The 22,530-nt window shown below is 45.0% G+C and overlaps 1 protein-coding gene across 1 annotated transcript in view; it reads right to left on the bottom strand.

Moving 5' to 3' along the window:
- The window catches only part of LOC144141983 (juvenile hormone acid O-methyltransferase-like), a 34,756-nt gene extending 25,843 nt beyond the window's left edge, over window positions 1–8,913 (bottom strand). Inside the window, exon 1 of the mRNA XM_077673414.1 lies at window positions 8,824–8,913. The gene's annotated coding sequence lies outside the window, so the exon portion shown is untranslated. The remainder of the gene's footprint in view (window positions 1–8,823) is intronic.
- Window positions 8,914–22,530: the final 13,617 nt, after the last annotated feature.

Genomic DNA, 22,530 nt, shown 5'->3' with positions numbered 1-22,530 from the left:
GCTTACAAAGCAGCCAAGTATCGGCCTTTAGGTCCTCATTGGAAGTATGCATACGACTTTCTTTTCAGGCATAAAAGGGAGTTACTCTTTTTCATTTGAACAGGCATGCCGAATGCCCCAGAGCTGATAATATTTCTGCTCCAGTTTACAGTTTCTTGGTTGGGATCACCTCCGAATCGACGTCTCCAAGATATATTCATTCATTCATTTCTCCGAGATTTTATTACCTATCCTAAGTTGGAGGATTTGTGTGGGTCTGTGGAATGTACCTCTAAATATTATCCGGGCGTTCTTTAAATTACATTGGTAATCTCCTGCATTTAGCTGCTGTACCATTCAATGAACATATTTTCTGTATACATCGAAAAACATGTCTGCAACTTTCAAGCGATTCAATGATTCTGTGTTCACTCCTGTCGCTGACATTCACTGTCGAAGCGGGTACATACACCCATCTCCATAGAGAAAGGCCGCAAACATTTTTGAAGCGGAAGCATTTTGTTTCTTTTGTGCCTCCTTGAACGAGATATTTTATTCTTGTGAAGGATTCGCCCTGTATTTCGTGTATTTGTCATTCAAGAGAATTATGCAAGCCTCACCCATTTTCTTCTTCTTCAATGCTGCTAATACTGCAGAGGTGTCAACAGACTCAAACGCTTCTCGTATTCCCGCACTTGAGCGTAAAATGTTTGAGTAACGTTCCGCAGAGTTTTCTGTTGCTTGAGTGACGTCATGATTTTGAAAATGTTGTTGAAAACTCTCTCCCAAATCTTGCCTATACCTACGGTTGTTCAAGTTCTAGGATTTTGCTAACGGCGGTAAAAAATACCTTGGTAAAAACGTGCTTACATAGTAGAATAGACTGGCGGGCGTGTACATAAGGTTTGCGATGTCTTTTATTCCGGAAATAAATGACCTAAGGTTTTGTTCCAGGACTGCGAGCCCTTTTAGAGTTCTCAGGATTTCTGTGGCTGTTTTCGTAACTTTATAATTCTGACCTCGCCGTCATTCTTTAAGAAATCGAGGTCTATAGTGTGCTTTTCGGCGTTCCTGTTTAATATTATACCTTCAAACGCCTTGTTAACGTTGTATTTGGGGAATATTGGGACTTCGTCAAAGGGGTAATTGGTTACAGCATCACCTTCTGGGTGGACACTGCCTGCGCGTAGAACTAGGCATAAAATCTTTCTCCTACTATTATAATCTCGTTCCTAGGCTGTGCGCATTTCATTTCAGAGAGCACGCATTCTCTAGAAAACAAAGCTACTTCTGATTCCTTGAAGTCTTCTTTTTAAAGCGAAGTGAGTTTTGTTCTTTGCGGGGTTTCTAGAGTACTTGCCCTATGCCCCACTGGGGTCTAGCTTTTATTTATTTCTTTAATAACTTATTGATAATACCCCCATGGTACATTGAAGTGCATTCCAGAGGGGAGAGTGAAGATGTAATACATTTAGACAAAAGGTGCACAAGGAAGCAGATACAAAGTTAAAAAATCGTCACCAAGAAAAAAGAAGAAGAAAATAAGTGCATGATACACGAAACCACTAAACCAGGTTTTACAATGCATTTTTAGATAGTATACGGTCAGGTTTTCTTGTTAAGGGGGCTAGAAGTGAATTCCACTGATTCCTGTTTTGGGAAAAGAAGGACTATCGGTACGCTGATCTGTTACAGCGAGGCACGTTGAAGTTTTGGGAATGATCGCGACGAGATGATAGTAATTCCACACGTTCAATCCACAGCGAACGCAACGGAGGATTGTGATAGAATATCGTGTGGATAAGAAGAATTCGGAAATGCTTCGGACGGAACCGCAAGCAATGGAAGATGTAACGTCGCTTTCTTGACAGTTACGCTAGTTGTATGATTATAGTAAGCTAAGATGAAACGAGCAGAGCGGTTTTGTATGACTTCGACTTAAACCAGATAAAGCTGGGGTCGTCGCATCACACCCGCGGGGCCCGAAAGCGACTTGCGATTACGCACGATTTCGCCCGGGAAAGTTATAACAAAACACTCAGAACCCTCGGTACGGTGCCCGAGAGAGCAGCCGGGGAAGTGACAAGCGGTACAGCTTTTCACTGTACTGCTGGCATCAACTGCTGGCCCGTACTGCTGGCATCAACTTTGCGAAGAATCTTCTGGTTAAGAAATTTTCTCACCTATGTGTATGCCGCACAGTTAACAATTCCTGCAGGTCATCGGCCACAGTTGGGCATTGTTCTTGTCAACGTGCGTGTAAATACAACACTTGGTGCGTACGTTCGGAGCATACACCACTGTATCCAGTTCAGGGAGTGAAAAGTTTTAATAGAATATTTTGCTGTCTCTACTACTGAATATACAGCGAAATCAGCGTAGACTACTCCTAATATAGGGCTGTCAGAAACTTCCCCACTGAGCATGCGAAATTGGGCGCCTTTGAAACATATGTATATGCGGAAGATATGCGCCGGACATTCTGAGAGCGAGCAGGAATTTTTTGTTGTCGGTGGCGCTCACTGAAAGCGAAAAAAGATGTCTTGGCGCTTCGTCGTCGGGCACGCTGCGATGTGATCAGTGGAGATATAGAAGAATGTTTATTATTGGGGTTTCATCACGTGGAGGTCACTGAGGTTACTGGTTAATCTTATTTTGCTGTTTTCCACGCTCCTTATATATATTCCGCTCACTTTCAATAAAACGTAGTTGATAGTCTGCGCCTGTGACATGTTTCTTCTTTTGTTGGGTGAGTGTGTTTCTGTGCAACTTTTACAATGAAGCAGTACCAACTCGCTCAGTTTGTCGTTCTCTGACCCTTCTAGTTGCGTGCACGGCATTCCATTCCAAAATCTGTACAGCGTGGGCACTTCCTCTTGAAGTAGCACTTCCCCTCTCTGAGGCCTTATGAGTGACTTTGTGGCTCTTAAAATTACACTGAAGTGAAACTAAACGTTGGTCCTGATCGATAGATTAGTTCACCAAGAACACCAAATACAGCACTATCACGCGTAGCTTTTTCCACTAACGTATAAAATCGTGATAATGGCACGACACATGTAGCCTCCACTGGCTCGACCGCGCAACTTGCGCTGGAAAAGCTTAAATCTTCTGGCGTGCACAACGTTATTCCAGCGGCCGCAGGATGGCGCTACTCGTCCATACCCGTGGCGGCGGAGCAGCTTTTCGAGGAAGCGTGGGCTATGCAGAAGCGGTAGGTTCGATGCCGACATTCGCGGTTTCGCAAAAAGATGTTTTTCTTCAACAAAGCGTCAACACTGATCCTGTGCCTTATTACGGATAATTTTTGTTTAGCCCTTCGGACTTGCAGAGGCCGTGAGGGTTCGGAAAGCACGAATCATTTGACCGAAACTGACCAAACAGCTCCCTACGTGCTAGTGGTGTATCCGGTTGCCTCTATACCGCTATACATCACCGTTGCGTCGCTTGCTTCCGGTTATTGTGACGCAAACAGCAACTATAGTCGCTGTCGGTGTCACGTTTGATAAGCGTTTATTTGCATTGATCAGCAATTAGGACACATTTCTGCATCGAATCAACGCTAAATCGGCTATGGGATGCTAAGACCTTCATTTGAAACCAACGTGACGGTTGCCTTCAGTGTCCCTTTGACTCCTAATGACTGGGCTTGCCTTGTCCTGCCGTTTATTTTTTTTATTTCCGGGATTTATTTATTCAAATTGGCATGTTAAATCACTTCTACATGGTTTTTGAGCACATAATGGCGATTTGAAATTTTGTTGGTTAGTTTTGGGGCAATGAGGAGCCTATCACCATGTTTACTTAGGCTTCTCAATTGCACCGGAAGCTCCTCGACTGCAAAAAATTTTAAGCAGAATGGAGGAATGATTGCGACTAAATGATTTGTTTATTTTGCGGATGGCTAAGTGTATGCTCAGATTGCACAAGGTTAAAAGCGTCTTCGAATACATCGCAGTAAGTCTGCGCTACTTTGTTGCTCTGAATTTATATTGAAGATGAAGAGCAACAGTCTGTTGTACGCCCGCTTAGGCTTAACGCTTGCCTTCAAGGTCTTGAACCACCAATTGGTACTCATTGAGAGGCGTAATATGAGAAAATCACTAGCTTTTTTATAAAAACGAGATGAGGTCGTTAAACCTTGAAGCGTGACGCTGGGGCTAACGTGTTATTATCCTTAACATTTGGAAATACCTAATTCAAGTTTTGCTGCATGCGCAGCAACGTCATACGTTGTGCTGCAAGTAGGGGTTGATGATGTTGGAGGCACAGGGTCGGTGTATGGCTACTTTTGCGCTGTATTACGCGCGCCTGGGGTGCTCCCTCTGCTGCGCATCGACCTATTTGCAGGCGGGGTATAAATGGGTGGATAAGGGATGTTTTGCAAAAGAGGCTTCACGGAGGAGGCTTCTTTGATGAGGATTTACGATACAGGTTTAAAAATGCGAGACCATTTGTATCGCACATACGGTTTCTTCCCTCATCTCGGTTATGTGAGCTCGGATTTGGTTCAGTTGAAAGTACTTAATCTCCCATTGCAGGAAGATATGAATGTAATTTCCGACTTTTGACCTGTGATTTGACCTGTTGTGCCCTCACTGCCACCGCAATTGCCACCATTCAACTTTTAAATATTTCCACCACTGCTTTGCCTTCCCTTTATTTTTTGGTTGTCTGCCGGGATGTAATTGGTTCAAACAATTTGCGTTCGAACTGAATGTATATGTGGGGGCACGTTGCTTCCTACAGCCTTGCGAACAATGCTTTCTGGAGAAGGCATACCGTAGTAGTGTTAGTTGCAGAAAAACTTTATTCTGCCCAGGACGGGGTGGAGGGTACAAGAAGAGCGGAAAGATCATAATCTGTATTCTTCACCTTTGAGTCGGCTTCCAGTAGAGCCCCGCTACCACTTTACTCAGTGCTGCAATTTTCTGGCTGTTAAGAAGTATTCGGACAGTCCCATGAAAACTTTCATTGGATCGAGAGCAATGCAATCCCCATTGTCGCCTCGTGCACTTAGGGACGCTCGCGTACGATCCGTGCTATCCTTACACCACAAACCCTCACGAGCAACCACGCCCGACCACTAGTTTCAATTTTCCAAAGCTTTGGCTCGTTTGACTGCCGAGCTGGCAACATGGAACTGTCTGCGACTTAAATTCGCCGCCCGTAGATGATTGTGGCTGGTCAGCCAGCGCGCCACCTTATAAAAGGCGACGCTGATAACATTCATTCGCCGGTTTTGTGAGGGCCTATAACATGCACTTTAGCCTGACTAGTTGGTCGTTGCCATTTTTGATAGGTGAGTGCTGCCTGTGTCGTGCTTTTTGATGTTGTGCTTTTTGAAGGAACAAAAAGAGAAGAAGAGAAAAAGCTCGACTATTTGAGAGCAGTACAGAAGCAGCCAGCGCAGAAAAGAGTCGGAATCCCTAAAGACCTTGCCACCCAAACTGAGTGACTAAACCGCGTCGCATCCAAGATAGCAAAACCAGAAGGAAAGTCCCGCTTTCGGCCCAAACGCTAAGCAGGCTCGTAACGCTAGCACGGGAACCTCGGCAGGCACTTCTTATTAGGAATACTGACGCTGCCAGGGTCACTTTAACGCATCATTCCTAAATGAGTATCGTTTCAAAGACTACATTACATAAATATCGATTCTTACGCTTAAAATAGGCTTTATTTCCAAAGTGTTCCTCAGGGATCACTCTTCATTGCGTGTATGTGTTTTCTCCAGTTGTTATGAGAAACGTATGAAAGAGCTCTATTGCAGCATAACAAGTTGTCCAATAAGGTATTTGTAGCTGCTAGAAAATTATAAAAGTGAGTTCTCGGTCATTTTAATAATAATTAAACCCTTGTTCTTCATCAATATCAACCGAATTTTAAGGCGGAAACCGAAGGTGCCCCATTCTCACAAAAATCACTTATGCTTTCCGGTCAAAAAAATGGCCGCCGCTCTAGAGATAAAAAAAAGCACTAGCTTGACCGGTGCCATTTCAACCGATGTCTTTACCGTCACTACCAAATGTGCTTTCTCAGCATCTCTTATTTTCGTTTATAGCACCGGAGAATACGCTCAAACATATCGATAGTACAACGGCATTACATAGTCAGGAAGACAAGAGAACACTAAAAGTTCGCCAAGCGTAAATGCCTAATATTAGACAAAACACACACCTGCGTTGAAAATAGGAACCAGTCGAATTGTTCCCGCAAAGAATTATGCATATGTGCTATCGCTGCACGTTGTGGACAGTGGGAAAAAATGGTGTCTGAAGGTGTCAGCGGTGGAACAAAAGGATAATTCAGATAACTGTTAATTGGAAAAGTAAAAGTTGAACGGTAGTGTGTTCCGCATTACAGCTGCTCGTGATGGTAAGTGAGTAAAACACGTTCGCGGCACCCGCGCAGAACCATGACTCTACGGAGGACGTGGCGTCCCCCATTCTGCTAGCTGATGTTATTCGCGCAGGAAGACGAAGTGAATGCGGATAAAGATACGCATACACGACGTAGCAAAAAGCAAAGCGGTCCAAGTTTTTTGTGCCAAAATACGGAGAAACAAAAGCGAAGAAAGTGACACCAATACAATGTATTAGCAAGAAGTTGTTTATAAGTACCGCCAGGCTATCGCCATCAGAGCAAGCAAGCGCACCCCAGTACGATGATGAATTCTGTTTTTCTTTTTTTGTAGTGTGACCATGGGAAAAATAGAAACTGCGGCTACATTGAACATAAACGCCCTTGTAGAAATTTGACACCCTGGTAATATGATTACATTAAATATGACATCCGTACTGAAACGTTCCACATACATACCTAGTATGGAGAATATGGAGTTTATTCGGAGAAAGACACGCCAAAGGTAAGCTAAAGCAGATATTTCCAAAAACAGGAATCAGAACATTTCTTGCATTGGGGATCTTTGCAGAGTTTGTGTTTCTTTTTTGAATAAAGCGCGAAATAGGTTTCCGTATGTTTTCGGTATGCCCATTTATACGAAATCGATACGGACAATAATTTGCTCTTCAAAGCAAACCTTTTTAGCTTTACCAGCCAACGGTGCTTTCGTGGCGTGCGGGGCAAACTGAACACGCAGCAGAGGCGGCGGGGGAGAGGGGGGGAACGGAGGCGGGGGGTTTTTCTCACGGTTTCACACACTAAAGATGGCGCCGCGAATTTATCCACTGTTGCTCGCACGGAGGTGTCTGCTCACCGGCGGGCGTGTCGGCGGTAGAGCTTTGTCGTCTGCTTTAGCGACGGTTTTTTGGGGCCTGTTTTGGCGCGGCATCGAGTGCATTTGCGCGATTCCTTCACACGGCTTGATTAACTTGTTCGACAGCACCTCTTGGGTAACCCGGACACCGCCGAATTAACTGGTCATATGGCAAAGATACTTTAGGGATTGGTTTGCATGGTGGAAACAAAATCTAGAGACCACATGCAGACATCTGGCCGATAGAGAAAAGCTAGCTTTTGCGCACGGCTTGCAACGAATGGGACTCGGTTGTCAAAGTTGGTGAATGCCGATTCGGTTATATTATAAGAGGCAGTACAAAAGACAAAACGAGCAACTGTTTCTTATAAATAGCGATTATAAAAGTTCCCTCAGATTTCTCGCAATTGTCAAGTTTACTAGACTAATTTTAATAGGCACAAAAGCGAATCACTAACCTCACAGGCCGAATGGTTTCGGTGTCTGCACTTGTGTAGCGTGGTGGTGTAGCCGTGAGCCAGCACATCACGATGGCTAGTTTGAGTTGTCCCACCATTCGAAAGATACTCCTCGCTATTTTCTTTCTACCGACGCTGGGCCTGGCTACACCGGCGGCGTCTGCAGTTCTAGCGTGGCCGTGGCCGACGCAGCTGCGTTCGGGACACCGCCCCCGTGAATTCCAGGTAACGGCTGGCAGGATCTCTGGTTTCACTCATTGTACAGCCACGTGTGTGAATTCAAGTGACCTCGCATGGGCAATTGTTGTGGGTGTCGTTTAAAGCTTTGCTTTCCAATCACTTTCACAGCATTGATTTCAGTCAACTTTTCTTGGCGGTCTTATAAAAGCAAATGGTGTCAATTTTTGTGAAGAGCATGCAAATTTCATAACCATGTGTTACTTGAAGATAGCCTTAGCCTAATGACAGCCTACTGTAACGCTGGGAAAAGAAAGGGTATTAGTATCCTACGTTACGTGATTCTTTATTAGCCTTTTACAGGTTTTTTAGTGTAATGCTCGTGCTATACTATATTGCATCAGTTCAAAAAGACCAACAAAAAATATATGCACATTCCAGTTCCCACGAGTACCAGCTTCTGCCATTGTCGGGAAAAAATGAAGGTAGAGGACTACCGCAGACTTTTGTAATTGCCATGACCGTAGCGGCGCTGCGGTATTTAGGGCGTGAGGTATTTTAATGTTTAAATCATAGTGTTGGTACATTAAAGTTTTCTAGGAGGCCTTCCGTCGACTTTGAAATGTTGTGATTGTCTCGAGTAGAAGAATTGGTCGAACAATGGAAGACCACCTGCGGCCAGTACAATTCCGAACTTTACACTATCGGTGCTTTAAAGGCTCAGAGCAACTGTACGCCTCGACCCTTCAAGTAAACCATCTCAGCCTCCTCGAACCACCACACAAATCAATGTTATTTAAACAGTTGTCCTAAAAAACCCAAATAGTAGTTTTAAACAACATTATCATCAATAGTAAATGCCTTTTTCGCATCTCTAAACTACAATTCCCGGTTTTGTAGTCCAGAAATCTGGTACCAGCATCAAGGATGACAAATTCTAGTATGCAGCTTCAGCATTAAAAACGCGAATGTAATAGATATTTTTTTCCTTACCAGTGGAACGTAAAGCCACCCCCAGCAACGGCAAGATACGCCACCTTCGTCGTTTCTAACGGCAGCGGCTGCTCAGTGGACGAGTGCGGATCTGGGCATGCATGGCTCGTTTTATACCATCCGCCGAAGCCCACCTGCGACAAAATGTATCCGCCTCAAAACCTCATATCCCAGGATGCAGTTTGTAGAATAAAAACGGGAAGAGTAAACGCAGGGGTGAGTTCTTTGGTCCAAATGTGCGTCATTCTCTTTTACCGTTTTAGACAACGGCAGTCAGAAAAAGCACAGTTCACTTTGTATTACTGTTTTTTAACCGTCGCTCCGCAGCTGTGTGCTCCATGTAATAGCAGTACATTATGTAGCTGTATGCTTCTTCTTCGTCCATTAAGATTTTTTTGTGACTCCCTTTCCCGCCTTCTCATCTCAACTTCCTCTCCCCCCAAACTCTTTCCGCCGGATGGAGTAAGCTGAGAACCAGTGGACGTAAATGTTTTAAACAAAAACCAACAAACAATTTGTGCGCTCGTTACCGAGTTGCGAATATAATACTTTCGACATTAAACATTTCCTGTGAGCTTTATTTGACCACTTTATATATATTGCGCGATCCGTTTAGGCTTTGTGCACGAAATAAGGTTTGCCTCGGACGTATTGGGAATAAGGGGGTTCAAGAAAGAGCATGGCTGCTTTTTTTATGTTTACATCATACTATGCACAGCGCATGACAAAGCGCACTGTCGTACTCATTTAAAGTTTAAATGAACTCAAACTCAATAGGTAAATTAGTAGCGAGCTAGCGGAATCCAATACCGACAATTTCTTTAGGTGCAGAACTTTCTATTTAAATCTATCTGAATACAATTCTTATTTCAATTCAAGCACAAGCAAAAGTTATAAACAACTGGTCAGCTGCCACACAAAATGTTTTGCAGAACTGAATCAAAACTAGCGTAATAGTGCAGATCAGAATGCCAGTAGAGATCAAGTATCTACAATTTATATATATATATATATTATCACCAATTCGTTCTACCACGTTATTTGAAAATACGCAGTCAAGGCGGGCTGCTGAGAGCTGAATAGCATTTTCGGAAATGGTTACGTCCATTCTGGTATTCTTCTTAGGTTTGAAGAATAGGCACGTTATTTATTTTTATTTATTTATTTATTTATTTATTTATTTATTTATTTATTTACTTTTATTTACGAAAACTTTACAGGCCCCCGTAGGGGCATAGCGAAACGGGAGGCAAAAAAACAGTAAAAGCACTAGAAGAGCAGCTAAACATATTATATATCGGGTGAGGCTAACAATGCATTTAGAACAGTATGCCCGAAAATACAAGAACACAATTTTCGGCCAGGAAGTAACTATGGGTTATAAGGCACAGTGCATACGAAATGCAACTTCACAAAATAGTTCATAAAACTACGACAGACAACAAAAAGCCAGTGAACAATTTAAGAAAGCAAACCTAAGAAATGACTGGTTAGACGGGGGTGGAAGGGGGGCATACTTTGATATGGAAACGATGTTATCGGGCACATTGTTCCACAGATAGGTGGCTCGTGGGAGCGCCTAACTATTTAAAGTTAGTGTGTGACCTAAAATGCGAGAGTAACTGAGATTATTATGCAAACATTTTTACAGGCGCAATTTTCATTCAAGAGGAAGGGGTGGCAGCATATTACTATAAAGGTACATGTGAAACAATCACAGAAGCGCAATGGAACGTCGTGTATCAAGGTGATGTCATTATCATGTTTAATGTGGTTGACGCTATGAGAATTCTTATAATCGCAAGAAACAAAGCTGGATGCTATATTTTGCACCGCTTCAAGCATTTTAAGATATTTTTGGTGAGAAGGCCATACAGGGCTAGCAAATTTCAGTTGAGCACGGACTAACGTAACGTAGGCCAGCTCTCATAAGGTATTAGGGGCATTTTCTAAGTTTTTTCGTAAATACCCCAATGATCGCGAGGCTTTTGAGCAAATTGTGGTGATATGGGAAGCCCATTAAAGGTTTGGAAGCAAGTGAACACCGAGGTATTTATATGAACTTGTTTAAGAGACGGGTGAGGTGTTTAAAGAGTATTTGAATTTAGAATTGGTATGCTTGCGGCTGAAAGAGATAAATTTTCATTTAGATTTCTTAATATGCATTAGCCAGGTCTTGCACAAACATGAAACAGTTACGAGGCAGATCGTTTATGCATGTTAAACATAGCAAGGGTCCTAAAACGCTGCCTTGCAGAACATTCAAAGTACCGTAGCAAGAGGGAGAAGATCAATTGTTTACAACTGTGAACTGTCGGCGAAGAGACAAAACATATATCTTTCAACGCCACCGCCGACGATCGGGTTGAAAGGCGGCAGGCGATGCAGGCTGGTGTTTTTTTTTCTGCGAGATGCGGGCGCAGAGCTTTTGCTCAGGCACCGTGGCCACAGACATGGCGGTTTTCAATGTTGCCAAGCGAAGAAATCGCCAGCTTTACTTTTCAGTGAATACCAACTATAGGAATGATATATTGCAAACCCATTTTATCTTTGGGCACACGAGCAAGTTCGGAACCAAGACCGTTTCCGCACCGGCTTTATGATTATGCCATCCAGTCCTGGCATAGATCCTGGCCCCAAACTACCGACGTCGGGACTAGCGCAACGTGACCAGCGCGCTCGCTACGGTTGGCGCGCGCTCTTGCGTCGTGTGTATGACGTCGCGGTTTTAAGATTGACGCCGTGCTGCTTGGGCGCATGGAGATGGAGGAGACCGTGGCACGACTGTGCGCTCGGGTGCACGTCCACACCAGCCGGGATGCGACAAGAACAGTGACCCCATAAACGCCGTACTCTTATGCCGGCTGCCTCAATATTCGTTTGTTCAAACTACGCATCAGTCAGTGGTCGACTTTTGAAAGGCTGTGTCATTTTCTATTCTATATCGTTTTTTTTTGGCGAGTGTGTTGTCTCTTAAGTTCGGTTCCCGACTGCGGCGTACGCTTTTCTGATGGAGTTCGCGTGAGAAGCGATAACGCCCGCGTATACGAAAGTTTGGCGCACGTTAAAGACGCCCAGTTGTTAAAAATTAATCCTAAGCCCTCTACTACAGCGCGCATCATCGTCTGCGTTGCGTCGGTGCGTTTAAAAATAAAATGACATAATTATTTATGCTGCGATCGACAGTTTAGTGTGCAATTGAATGATTACTGGGCTGCTAGTCAGCGATAGGAGCTCAAATGAAACGTCGCAGGAAAACTGCATGTCAGTACTTCCTCAAGATTAATGTTTGAAACGCGAAGCATCCTCCTACTTAACCTGAGTGAAATTCAAGGGACAAACCCAAAGTGCTACGACCGTTTCGAAATAATACAATCAGATAGACGTCGGCTTCATAACGTGAGGCACCATAGTTGGGTTCCCACCACGGGTTGTGTTTCCTTTTCTTTTGAGGCACCTGATGTGCCTTTGTGGACACCCATGGTCATCACTTGCGCTTCCGTGGTTCTGCAGTGCGTTTTCGTGTGGGGTCACCATCTGTGGGATAAAGAAGCTTCGCTTTAGTAAAGGTTTATGTTGATAGTAAGCGATTCTTTTCTTGTTCGTGTTTCATTTCGCGTCTAATTTTCAATGGCGACCTGCCGTAAGTTAAGCAGGTACTATAGAAACACATGCTCGTAGACTAGTGCTGCCCAAAGCTCACCACATGATCTCCGCTTAATGCGACTCCAAACGCTCGCACTGTTGCATGCGCAAAGGCTAGCATATACCAGCCTCAAACAAGGGCGGAACTGTCTTTAGCAACCTAGGGTTACCTTAAAGACTGTACTTGCCGTTTTAAAATGCAGTCTGTATACCATCTGCGTTACCTGCGGTATTATCTTTGCAGCTCCTAATTGTAGCCGATCCTTAGCACCCGTTCTTGAGCAAAACTGCCCGATCTACAATAGCTCTCATGTCATATGCAGTGCCACGGTGGACTAATGTGGCGATCTAGACGTGCCAGTACTATGCCATTAATTGCAAGACCCCATTCGTAGCTCGTTACCCGCCCAAGTATGTATTATCCCCTTTTCCCAGGAGATGATGCCACATCCGAAAGCCGGAGCTGTATACAAGACAAAAATCGAGAGCAACCCAACGCGCCAAATACTTTTGCCTCAACTGCGTCTGCACCGCTCTGCACCTCTCCGACAAGCGGCTTAGAAATGACGGGTGCGATTGGAAGATTTGCGGTGCAGTAAAAGTTCATGACGAATGCATGGAAATAAATGCACATCGCATGCACGATATAGAAAACTGGATGTAGAAGCCGATTCTTGCAAAGCAAAAATGTAATTTATTTTCATCCAACGCAACCCCCATAGCAATCACACCCTGCTGCAGGTAGAGCTACTTCGTCGGAAGTGTTGGGGCTTGCATAGCTGAACAGAACAAGCCGCATTTGATGTTCGTCCTAAAGTACGATGCCCAAGCACCTGACAAATTTTCGAAGAGGAAGCGGCCCACTTTTATAGATCTCGGACTTAACGGCCAGCTAGCTTGACAGTGTCGTTTCCAGCTTGTCACGTTCTTACGGCAGGCACCAGCAGCGTGTTAAGGGTTCACCGATAAGTCACCTGGAGAAAGAGGCTGTAGAGGAAGCCGCTCGGTAACCCAGGGCAAGCGGCTCCCACGAGATGGGGCTTTTCCTTTCTCTCCGGTCCGCCGCCGGCTTGACGGCAGTGCGCCTTTGTGGAAGAAGCGTATTCGTGACGGCACCACACGGTTACTGTGCAGGTCATTACCGCGCCCTCTTCAGCGGTCACCGTCGGGGAAGACTAACTTTTTGTCTGGCCGACTTCTGGCATTAGTCCTGGCGCCGTTGCCGTCTGCTCGCTTAGAAGCCCTTTTTGCTCTCTCCTTTGAAGGACGCGGGGTTCCTCTTCTTTTCCACATCGGGGGACGCTCTCAGCGTACGCATCTTTTTAAAATAAACAGTCTTGTCGTGAAAGTCCAAACCAGCTCCACGTCTGCTTTCTCTCCTCCTTCAACAGCCGAGATTCCGGGCTGCTACAGGGCAAAATGAGAAGCGCGACTGTGGAAGGCCTAAGGGCTTCGAGGCTCTTCCACAGTTGTACTCGCCCCGTTCTTTAACCTACCGGCGTTGAATATGGAAGCTTGCGCTCCAGGTGTCCAGGTACTCACGCATTTGCGTCAAGCGGCAACTGCTTCAGCCGCGCGTTGGAGTTTACAACGCACCAAAAATAACACGCCTAACACGAATATTTTAACGAAGTGAAAAGTGCTTAATCCGTGCCTCTGTTAAATATTGCGTTCTCATATCGCGCCCGGCACTATATATTTCGGAGTGCCTCAAGCGTGTCGTTGATTCAGCTTCATGCTGCAAGAGTGCCTTTGGTAATATTACTCATCTGTGCTGTTTTGCAATCGCAGTAAAGCGTTCCCAAATCGCCCTGTATATTATACCTCTGTTTCTCAAGCTTGTATCCACAGTGCAGATTCTGAGCGGCCCCCACCTTTCTAATAAAAAAACCCTATGCGTGTGATAAATATAAATTTAGCCCAATGACACTGTAAGTTTGACCTAACACATGGGTATGGGTTGACTGGTAATACGCGATAAGTATAGCCACGTTCTGCCTGACGAAAAGCTGTTTGCGCTTATCCACGTGAACATTCATTTTCCACGCTGTTATTTGACCGCGCTGAAACTTTGGCACAAAGGTTGCTATTTGTGCACTGCCGTTTCATACGACGGTAAAAGCAACGGGAACCAGCTGCGGCGGCTCAGGTGCTATGGCGTTGAGCTGCTGAACCAAAGGACGTGGGTTCGATTTCCGGTCCTGGTGGCCGCTTTTCTGATGGAAGCAAAAGGCGTAAACACCGGTGTGTTCAAGATTTCGGTGAACGTTAAACATTCCCAGGTGGTCAAAATTAATCGGGAGCCCTCCACTACGCGCGCCTCATGGCCTGTGTGGCATCGGCGCGTCGTAGCGTCGCCGACCCCCAAAATCAACCAACAACCAGGATGCTTCAGTGTTTTTTACATCTTGAGCTCTGCCCTTACGAATCGCAGTTCGCTCTAAAGTTTTGCCCAGACAGAAATAAAACTGTCCATTAATACTGCTCAGATAAGCGCCTCTTGTATCATCGTCTCTGGTATCTTGTATAAGAGTATCTTTCTCTTCGAGACCATGCATTTACGGGCCTCGCTTGCGTGACAAAGTGCCAAAAGAAGCTAGACAAGGACTTTTTTATCCAGTTATCTCACAAGTGGAGCGTACTTCAAGAAATGCTATCTAAAAAGCGCTGATGTCTACATCAAGTGCAGGTTCTAAAGTGAACCAAAAAACTGAAACATATTATTTAGCTTTATAAACCTTTCCGAGTTTGTTTCTGCTTGTTCCACATGAATTGCTGCAAAGAGAAATTCAAGCAACGCACGCTAACGAAGACAGTTGGCTTTAAAAAGTGCGCATCAAGCACCAAAGCTGATTACTGAGAAATCATGCTGAATTAAATTTATGTAGCATATTACCGATTACATGTTGCAAAGTACAGTGCATGAATCAGGTTAAAAGTAGACCCAAAGCATCAAAATTCATTATAAAATGCTCTAAAATGTACAGTAAACATACACCTTTCCTCGTGCCAATCAGGGTTTATGCCAGGGTAAGCTCGGCTCAAAATTGTCCCCACTTTCTCAGTCAGCATATTCCAAACCACAAGCAACAAATAAACGCTCCCTTTGGCGCGACACTATAAAAGTCAAATGAATGCAGATTCAAAATAAATGGTGTATTTTTTCTCATATATGGGTAAAGTTTTATGCGGAAAAACAATTTTAGCCAGCTTTTGAACTCTTCTGATTGCATCGAAGCTGCTGGTAATATAGATTCTCGTAGATCCTGGCATTAAATACCAGTGATTTTTGAAGTGACATTTACTGCACCTCCAAAAAGAACTTTTGCAATGACGCGGGTTTTTTTCTATACTTGGTTCAGTCCCAAAACTTTTGGAGCATAAAAACCATACAGTCTCTCACCACGCCGCACAGGAGTTGACCGCACGTGACCCCTGCGTGCGTGTAACTGCGCAGCTGGCACAAGCGCGGGTTGTTACCCGCGGGCAGCGACTGCGCTGCGATCAAGGACAGTTTGTTCAAGCTGTACAGACAAACCCCTCCACAAAAGAGCATCACTCGCTGTTGGCGCAATGCTTTTCTTTCATGCGGCCACTCTGCTTCGTTTACTTTTATTGATTCGGGGCCCTATTCACTCTAGAGTCTCTTACATTATATACTCGAGAGGAATATGGCACTAGCGTCTATGCAGCTCACATCATGGCGGTCAGTGTCGTCATGGCCAGCCAGTAGATCAACCGCTCACCTTAGATTCATCATTGGCTTGATGTGAAAGGTTTAAGAGAACGCAAATAAAACCAAGGGCGACTAAAACGCGAAGAATGGCGTGCAATTATGTAAGTGGAAATTAAAGCCAGCTGTTTTAAAACTAAGGAAAAGGGAGGTAAAGCGTATTTTTGGCGGAACGGTTGTGCCTACTATTCTGCGGCCATGGTGGTAGTTACGAACAATGTAATATTTGGGCGGGAAACTTATTAGAGGCTCTTCGCTTACTAATTTTACCATTTTTTAAAAGAATAAGTTGTTTGAAGAGTTTGGAAAGTTTTTTGAGCGTGCCTATGAAAACACCCGCCGCAGTGGCTGAGTGGCTAATGCCTTGCAATGCTGAGCATAAGGAGGCGGTTTCGATTCCTGGCCGCGGTGGCCGCTTTTATGATAGAGGAGAAAAGCAAAAACGCCCGTGTGTGTGAGATTTAGGCGCACGTTACAGATACCCAGGTGGTCATTTTTTCTCTGGAGCCCCCCACTACCGCGTGCCTCATCGCCTGCGTTGCGTCGGCGCGTTAAACCCTACAATCCATCCATCCATCCTATGAAAACGTCGCCTTTGTGGTTTACCCCCGCACCGACCATCAGCTACTGTTAAAAAAAACATACTGCTGAGAGGTTTTTACTTTAAGAAATAGGAAAACAGTCATGGACGATTACAAGATAGGACGAATACAGGCACCCGTATCTGTCGCATCTTGTCTTCGTCGAAGTACGTTTTGTTTCTTTTTTTCATCAGCTACACATTTCGGTGTGTCGTATTACCCGCTCAGTTATACGTCCTGAGCCTGCGGGGAGGCCATGTCATGTACGATCCCGCACTGCCTGCTGTTTCACCGAACATGGCTTCCACAAAACAGCGGGGATTTCGGCTTCCTCGTAGCTCGTAGACGTATTGATGCATAGTGAAGAAAGCAAATACCCAAAACCGCTAAAGAATCCCATTGGCATCCCAAGCCCAATCCAAAAGCAGGGGTCTTCCCATAAACCACCACGATAACGTAGTTTACCAGATACAGTTTTCTCTCTACTATGCTTACTACGAAACTCTATGCTATTCACAACTCAATGAATTCTCCGTCAAATGTGAAACTGGCGGAAGCCTTGACTGATTGGATTTCAGCAACTGCACGTACCTGCTTCCGGCTGACAAAGCGGTAGTTTGTGCTGTCGTCATGTTGACATTCCACGGCGTCTAGTAGCCCCAGTTTTTAAGCGCGCCTTGTTCCTATCTACTGAAAGCGTATAATTATTGCCGCGCAGTGAAAACTTCCCCGAAGTGCCGCAGAGATGTCAACGTAGGCCCTTGTTGCTATTCAATAACAACATGGCTTGTAGGCCACCAACTTTCTGTGATTGGGTGAGGAGACGTGATGCAATATAAACAGTTGGAGGGAACATTTACATCAAGCATTGGCAAATTGAGCTCGCGTAAAAGTGACGTGATATCACGTTACAGCTTGCAAATGGCGGCGGGCGTTGCCGTGAAATAGGGTGAAATATTTTGCCGACCTTCGGCACCGTGGACTCCACATGAATTTTCAGCAGGTGCAGCTTCGCATGAAGCATGGATTACACCTGTTTCCCAGCAAAAGACTTAATAGATTTGCTGTTTCCAAGTAAACAATAACGGAGCCTAAAAATTAACGTCACCCATTTTTTATGTTTAGCAATAAAATACAAATTTTTGGGTAACATCAGCATAAGAGGGCAATATAAGCGTCTACGTTACTACGAACTCGAGGCATGGAATATGTCCATTCTCCTACTAATAAGCTGGTGGGTTACGTGATCGAATACAATAGAATTTTGTATGATTTTTTCACAGATACTGCAGGCCCTTCGAGGGCCAATGCAGAAGTGAACACAAAGAAATACATCGACAGAATTGCAACACACAACTGAACAATACATCAGTGTTGCTTGACGTATATTTAAAATGCACAACACACGTAGGTGAAGGTGTAAGTATGCTGACACAAATGGGCGTGGACGAGAGCACAATGATAATGTATTCTAATTTTGAAACAACACTTCAAAGAAAACATATATTACCAATTCGTTAAAAAAACACTTCTAACAACACCGAGTTCACTGTTTCTTCAGGCAACCTAATCCACTAAGAAGTTGCATGAGGAAACGAAGAAAATTTATGAGCAATAATATGGCTAATCGGTCGCCTAATAGTCTAACTGCGATGTCTTCTCGCTGCACGTTTGAAAGGCTGTTGGATGTAGTATATCCCATGACAACTTTAAGCGATCGTAGTAAAACTGATAAAGAAGTTTTAAGCTTGATATGACCCTACGCTGCTCGGGTTTTTCCAGGTCTGCCTTATTACCTAAAGTGGTTAGGCTAGAGTAACGCGATTAAACAGAATAAAGAAAACGCGAAGCGAAGTTCTGAAATCTCAATTTTATTAATCAAGCATTTTTGTTAAGGGCTCCTTATACATCTGCACGCTCCAACTTGGTCGTACTACGCGTGCTCTCTAAGCGTTTAATGTCTCAGCAGGAAAGGTATTCCGCAATTTAAAAAAAAAATGGTAATTTCTGAAGTGCGGCCTGACAATCCTTGTCAACGTGGGTTTCCAAACTGAGGTTGCTTGTAAGTCTGATGCTTAGATATTTACCCTAGCAGTTATGTTGATGCTGGCATTACCGAAAGAATAAGCAAAGCCAAGGGGCCTTTTTTGTTGCTGAATATAATGGAAGTTGTCTTAGTAGTATTTATTCTTAATCTCCACTTTATACACCATGTCTCAATTGAGTGCAAGGAATAGTTTAATTTTGTTTGGTCGTCTCGGCTTTTAAGAGCTTTGTATAACACGCAGTCGTCCGCGATTATTTTATCATAAATAGGTTGCTCAACAGTAAGATAAATATCATTTAAATATACTAAAAAGGAGAGGGCCCAGCAAAAAGCCTGTGGGACTTCTGGGTACACGTCCAAATTTTCGGAGACACACCCTAATGGCCACACACTGTATTCTATTTCTTTAGTAACAATTTATCTATGCGAATACTTTTCGTTCAATGCCGATTGAGAGTAGCGTTGTAATTAGGTCGAAATAGGGAACAGCATGAAATACTTTGACAAATTTAGAAATGTAGCGTTGGTCTGGCGATTTGTATTGACTGTACAAGTATTTTATCGGCCATTTCATCTAGTTGGGTAACGGTTGATAATCCAAATCTAAAACTATACTGTTTGGAATAAAGCAAATAAATATCTTCTAGGCAAGTAATGATGGCCTAATAGATAATAAGTTCGAAAAGTCCCCGCACGGGGCACCTGGAGTAATCTTGCTGATGGTGTTGGCGACACCACGGACCTCGAGCCTGTATACTCTTGCTGTAATCTACCATGACTACGAGTTGGAAGGTGAAGGGCAGAAACCACAAACGGTGGCCGTCGCTGACCAGGACAAGCTCCGGAGGATGGGCTCTCGGTCTGTTTACCAAGCAGGCAGCTCTGGGACCTCTTCAGCTATCAGGGTAAGGCTGAAGAAATAGGCACCCTGGTGTCTGTGTTTTTATACTATGCTATATAGCATTTTCAACCCCACCCCCAAACGTCATCGGTCCATGAAAAGGGGCCGCACCAAAGTATCGTTTCCCTCATAGCCATCTTTAGCATTTCCTGAACCGGATCATTACTCTAGATTTAATGTCATGAAGACCCTCAGTCTATCCCACGCTCTTACATCTGTCAGTCTTCATGATCGCAAAATATCTAAAAACCATAATAGGAAAATCGCATAAGGCAAAAAAACAAAGGTCTGGTGAACTCCTCATCGACGTAAATGACAAGCAGCAGTCCAAAAAGCTTCTAGCTCAGACTAGACTCGCTGATTTATACATCAGGGTCACATCTCATCGGAGCCTCAACAGCTCGCAGGGTGTGATATCCGAGACAGATCTTTTCAACGAGATGGTTGCAGATCTCCTTGCGGGAGTGAAGGATCAGGGCGTCACTGCCCTGAGACGCATCACCATCCGCAGAGACGACAAGGAGATTTGCACGAAGCACATCATCTTGATCTTTCACCACGCAGTAATTCCACAACATATAAATGCAGCTTTTATCCGGTGATGAACACGTCCCTGCATCCCGAACCCGCCGTGCTGTTTTAAGTGCCAGCGGTTCGGGCCTTTGCCGAACGACCTGTGCAAAATGCGCAGCGCATGATCATCCGTGCGACAACTACCCATCCGACACCCTCACGTGTGTGAACTTCGTGGGGCCGCATGCAGCGTACTCCCGCAATTGTGAAAAACATCAAAATGAAGAAAAAGATAATAAAGAACAACGTCTGGGAAGGACATCTCCTTCCCGGAGGCGCGAAAGAGGTTCGCCTGTTTCCCTCTGGGGTAGTTGGCCGACGCAGCTCGCCGGGGACGGAGCGGCGTCTGGTTTCCACAGTGACCCAGTTCAGCAAGTCTGACCTGGTCCCTGCCTTCCCCCTCCACAGGGATGCCCCAGGCAGCCCATCCAGACACGACTCCGCTTGCTGATGCAGCAGCTGTTGTGCTGCCAACCGCCTTTGTTGGGACCAATGCCACTCTCGCCTCTACCTCCCGTCCTCCAGTACGTTGGAGGGGGCCAAGGGGATGGACACCAGGTTCCCGCATCCGCTCCAACCCACACCGCACCAACCGTGCCACCTGTGTGCGCCCCTGACGCCATCTGCGGTGGCGGTTCAAACGAAGGGTCCCGAAGGGGGGCCATGTCCGGGGGGCTCAGTTCGTCGGGTACCTCTCTGAAATCTGATGAGGAGATGGATGTCGGGCCGTTCCTGCCTGCAACGTAGCGCAAGGAGTGGCCTCTCGACTTCCAAGCCTACAGTAAGGCCAAAAAGCCCAATCCCAGAGTGAAAGCCCCGAAAGACAACACATGAACACAAACACACTCCATTCATTCCTAAATGTAAGCAATGGGAACAGAAAACATCACTCAATGGAAATGCAGAGGCCTCCCTAAACATCTTGACGATGTGTATGAGGTGCTGCATGCCAATAAGCCAAGTGTCCTTTGTCTCCAAAAAAGACACCTCAATTCCAAACAAACAAATTTCTTAAAAATGTACATGGTATTAAAAAGGACAGGGCTCGCTGCACACACTCCTCGGGTGGTGTGACCTTTGTCGCCGGCAAATCTTTTGCCAGTCACCCTCTATCTTTAAACAGGGTTCTTGAGGCTTTAGCAACCTGTACGATAATATTTATTAGGTTGATAATGGTATGCTCCATTTACATCCGTCGTGATTTTGCACTTCTAAGCTGTAATTCCGAGGCACTGGTTAACCAGCTACCCAAACCATACATTCTGACAGACGACCTTAATGCGCACAAGTCTCTTTGGGGCTCCTCCCGAATGGACTCCCGAGGCCGCCTGATATAGAAGTTTCGTACACTCTCTGGAGCATGCCTTTTCAACAAAATAAAAGAGCGTGCATACCATTACTTAGGACACAACGCATACTCGCTCTTCACTTGAATATTGGTTGCGCAGTTCTCTTTCCATGACTTGAGTGTGGCGTGGGCACGGACCCTAATGGTAGTGACCACTTCACTAACGTACATAGGTAAAGGCCCAAACAGTCCATCTTCCCATAACAGGTTTTTTGAATCAAAAGCAAACTGGAGTACATTCACAGAATCATCTAAACCACACCACATGTAAATAAACCACCTACACTTGGAGGAACCCGCCCAACTCTTCGCAGCGTCATGAGAACAGGTTAAGCGCCAAGCACTTCACATGATGAAGTACCAACTAGCTCGCACCGACACATTATTTCATCACGGCGCCCATCCTCGACGCCGCCGAAAAGTTCATTCCACAGGCCTCCAGGGCGTCCCGCAACCCAAGGAGCCCCTGGTAGAACGAGGACTGTAGGCGGGCCCGAGAGACCCAGAACAAGGCGTGGGGTGTCCTTCTCCAGTACCCCACGTCAGATAATCTCATTTATTTAAAAGCGGAAAGGCTTTTGGGAAGCGAGTGCAATGTGAGGCGAAAACAGAGAGTTGGCGCACCTTCCTCATTCCGATCAAGTCATACACAGAAAATGGCAATTTACGGACAACAGACACACAGCCTGCCCCTTGTCCACACTACAGGGGACGCCTTAAAGACCATGCTAACGCACTCGCACAACACTTCGAACATGTGTCCCGTTCAGCACACTACAGCAACACTTTAAAAGACAAAAAAACATCCCGTGAGAAGAAGTCCTTGAAAGATAGTAACAATCCGACTTCATCTTACAACACGCCCTTCTCACTTCATGA

Source organism: Haemaphysalis longicornis, unplaced genomic scaffold (assembly GCF_048455015.1).
Source record: "Haemaphysalis longicornis isolate Haplotype H1 unplaced genomic scaffold, Haemaphysalis longicornis Haplotype H1 scaffold_6, whole genome shotgun sequence".
Lineage (NCBI taxonomy): Eukaryota > Metazoa > Arthropoda > Arachnida > Ixodida > Ixodidae > Haemaphysalis > Haemaphysalis longicornis.
This window is presented reverse-complemented; position numbering and strand designations above follow the sequence as displayed.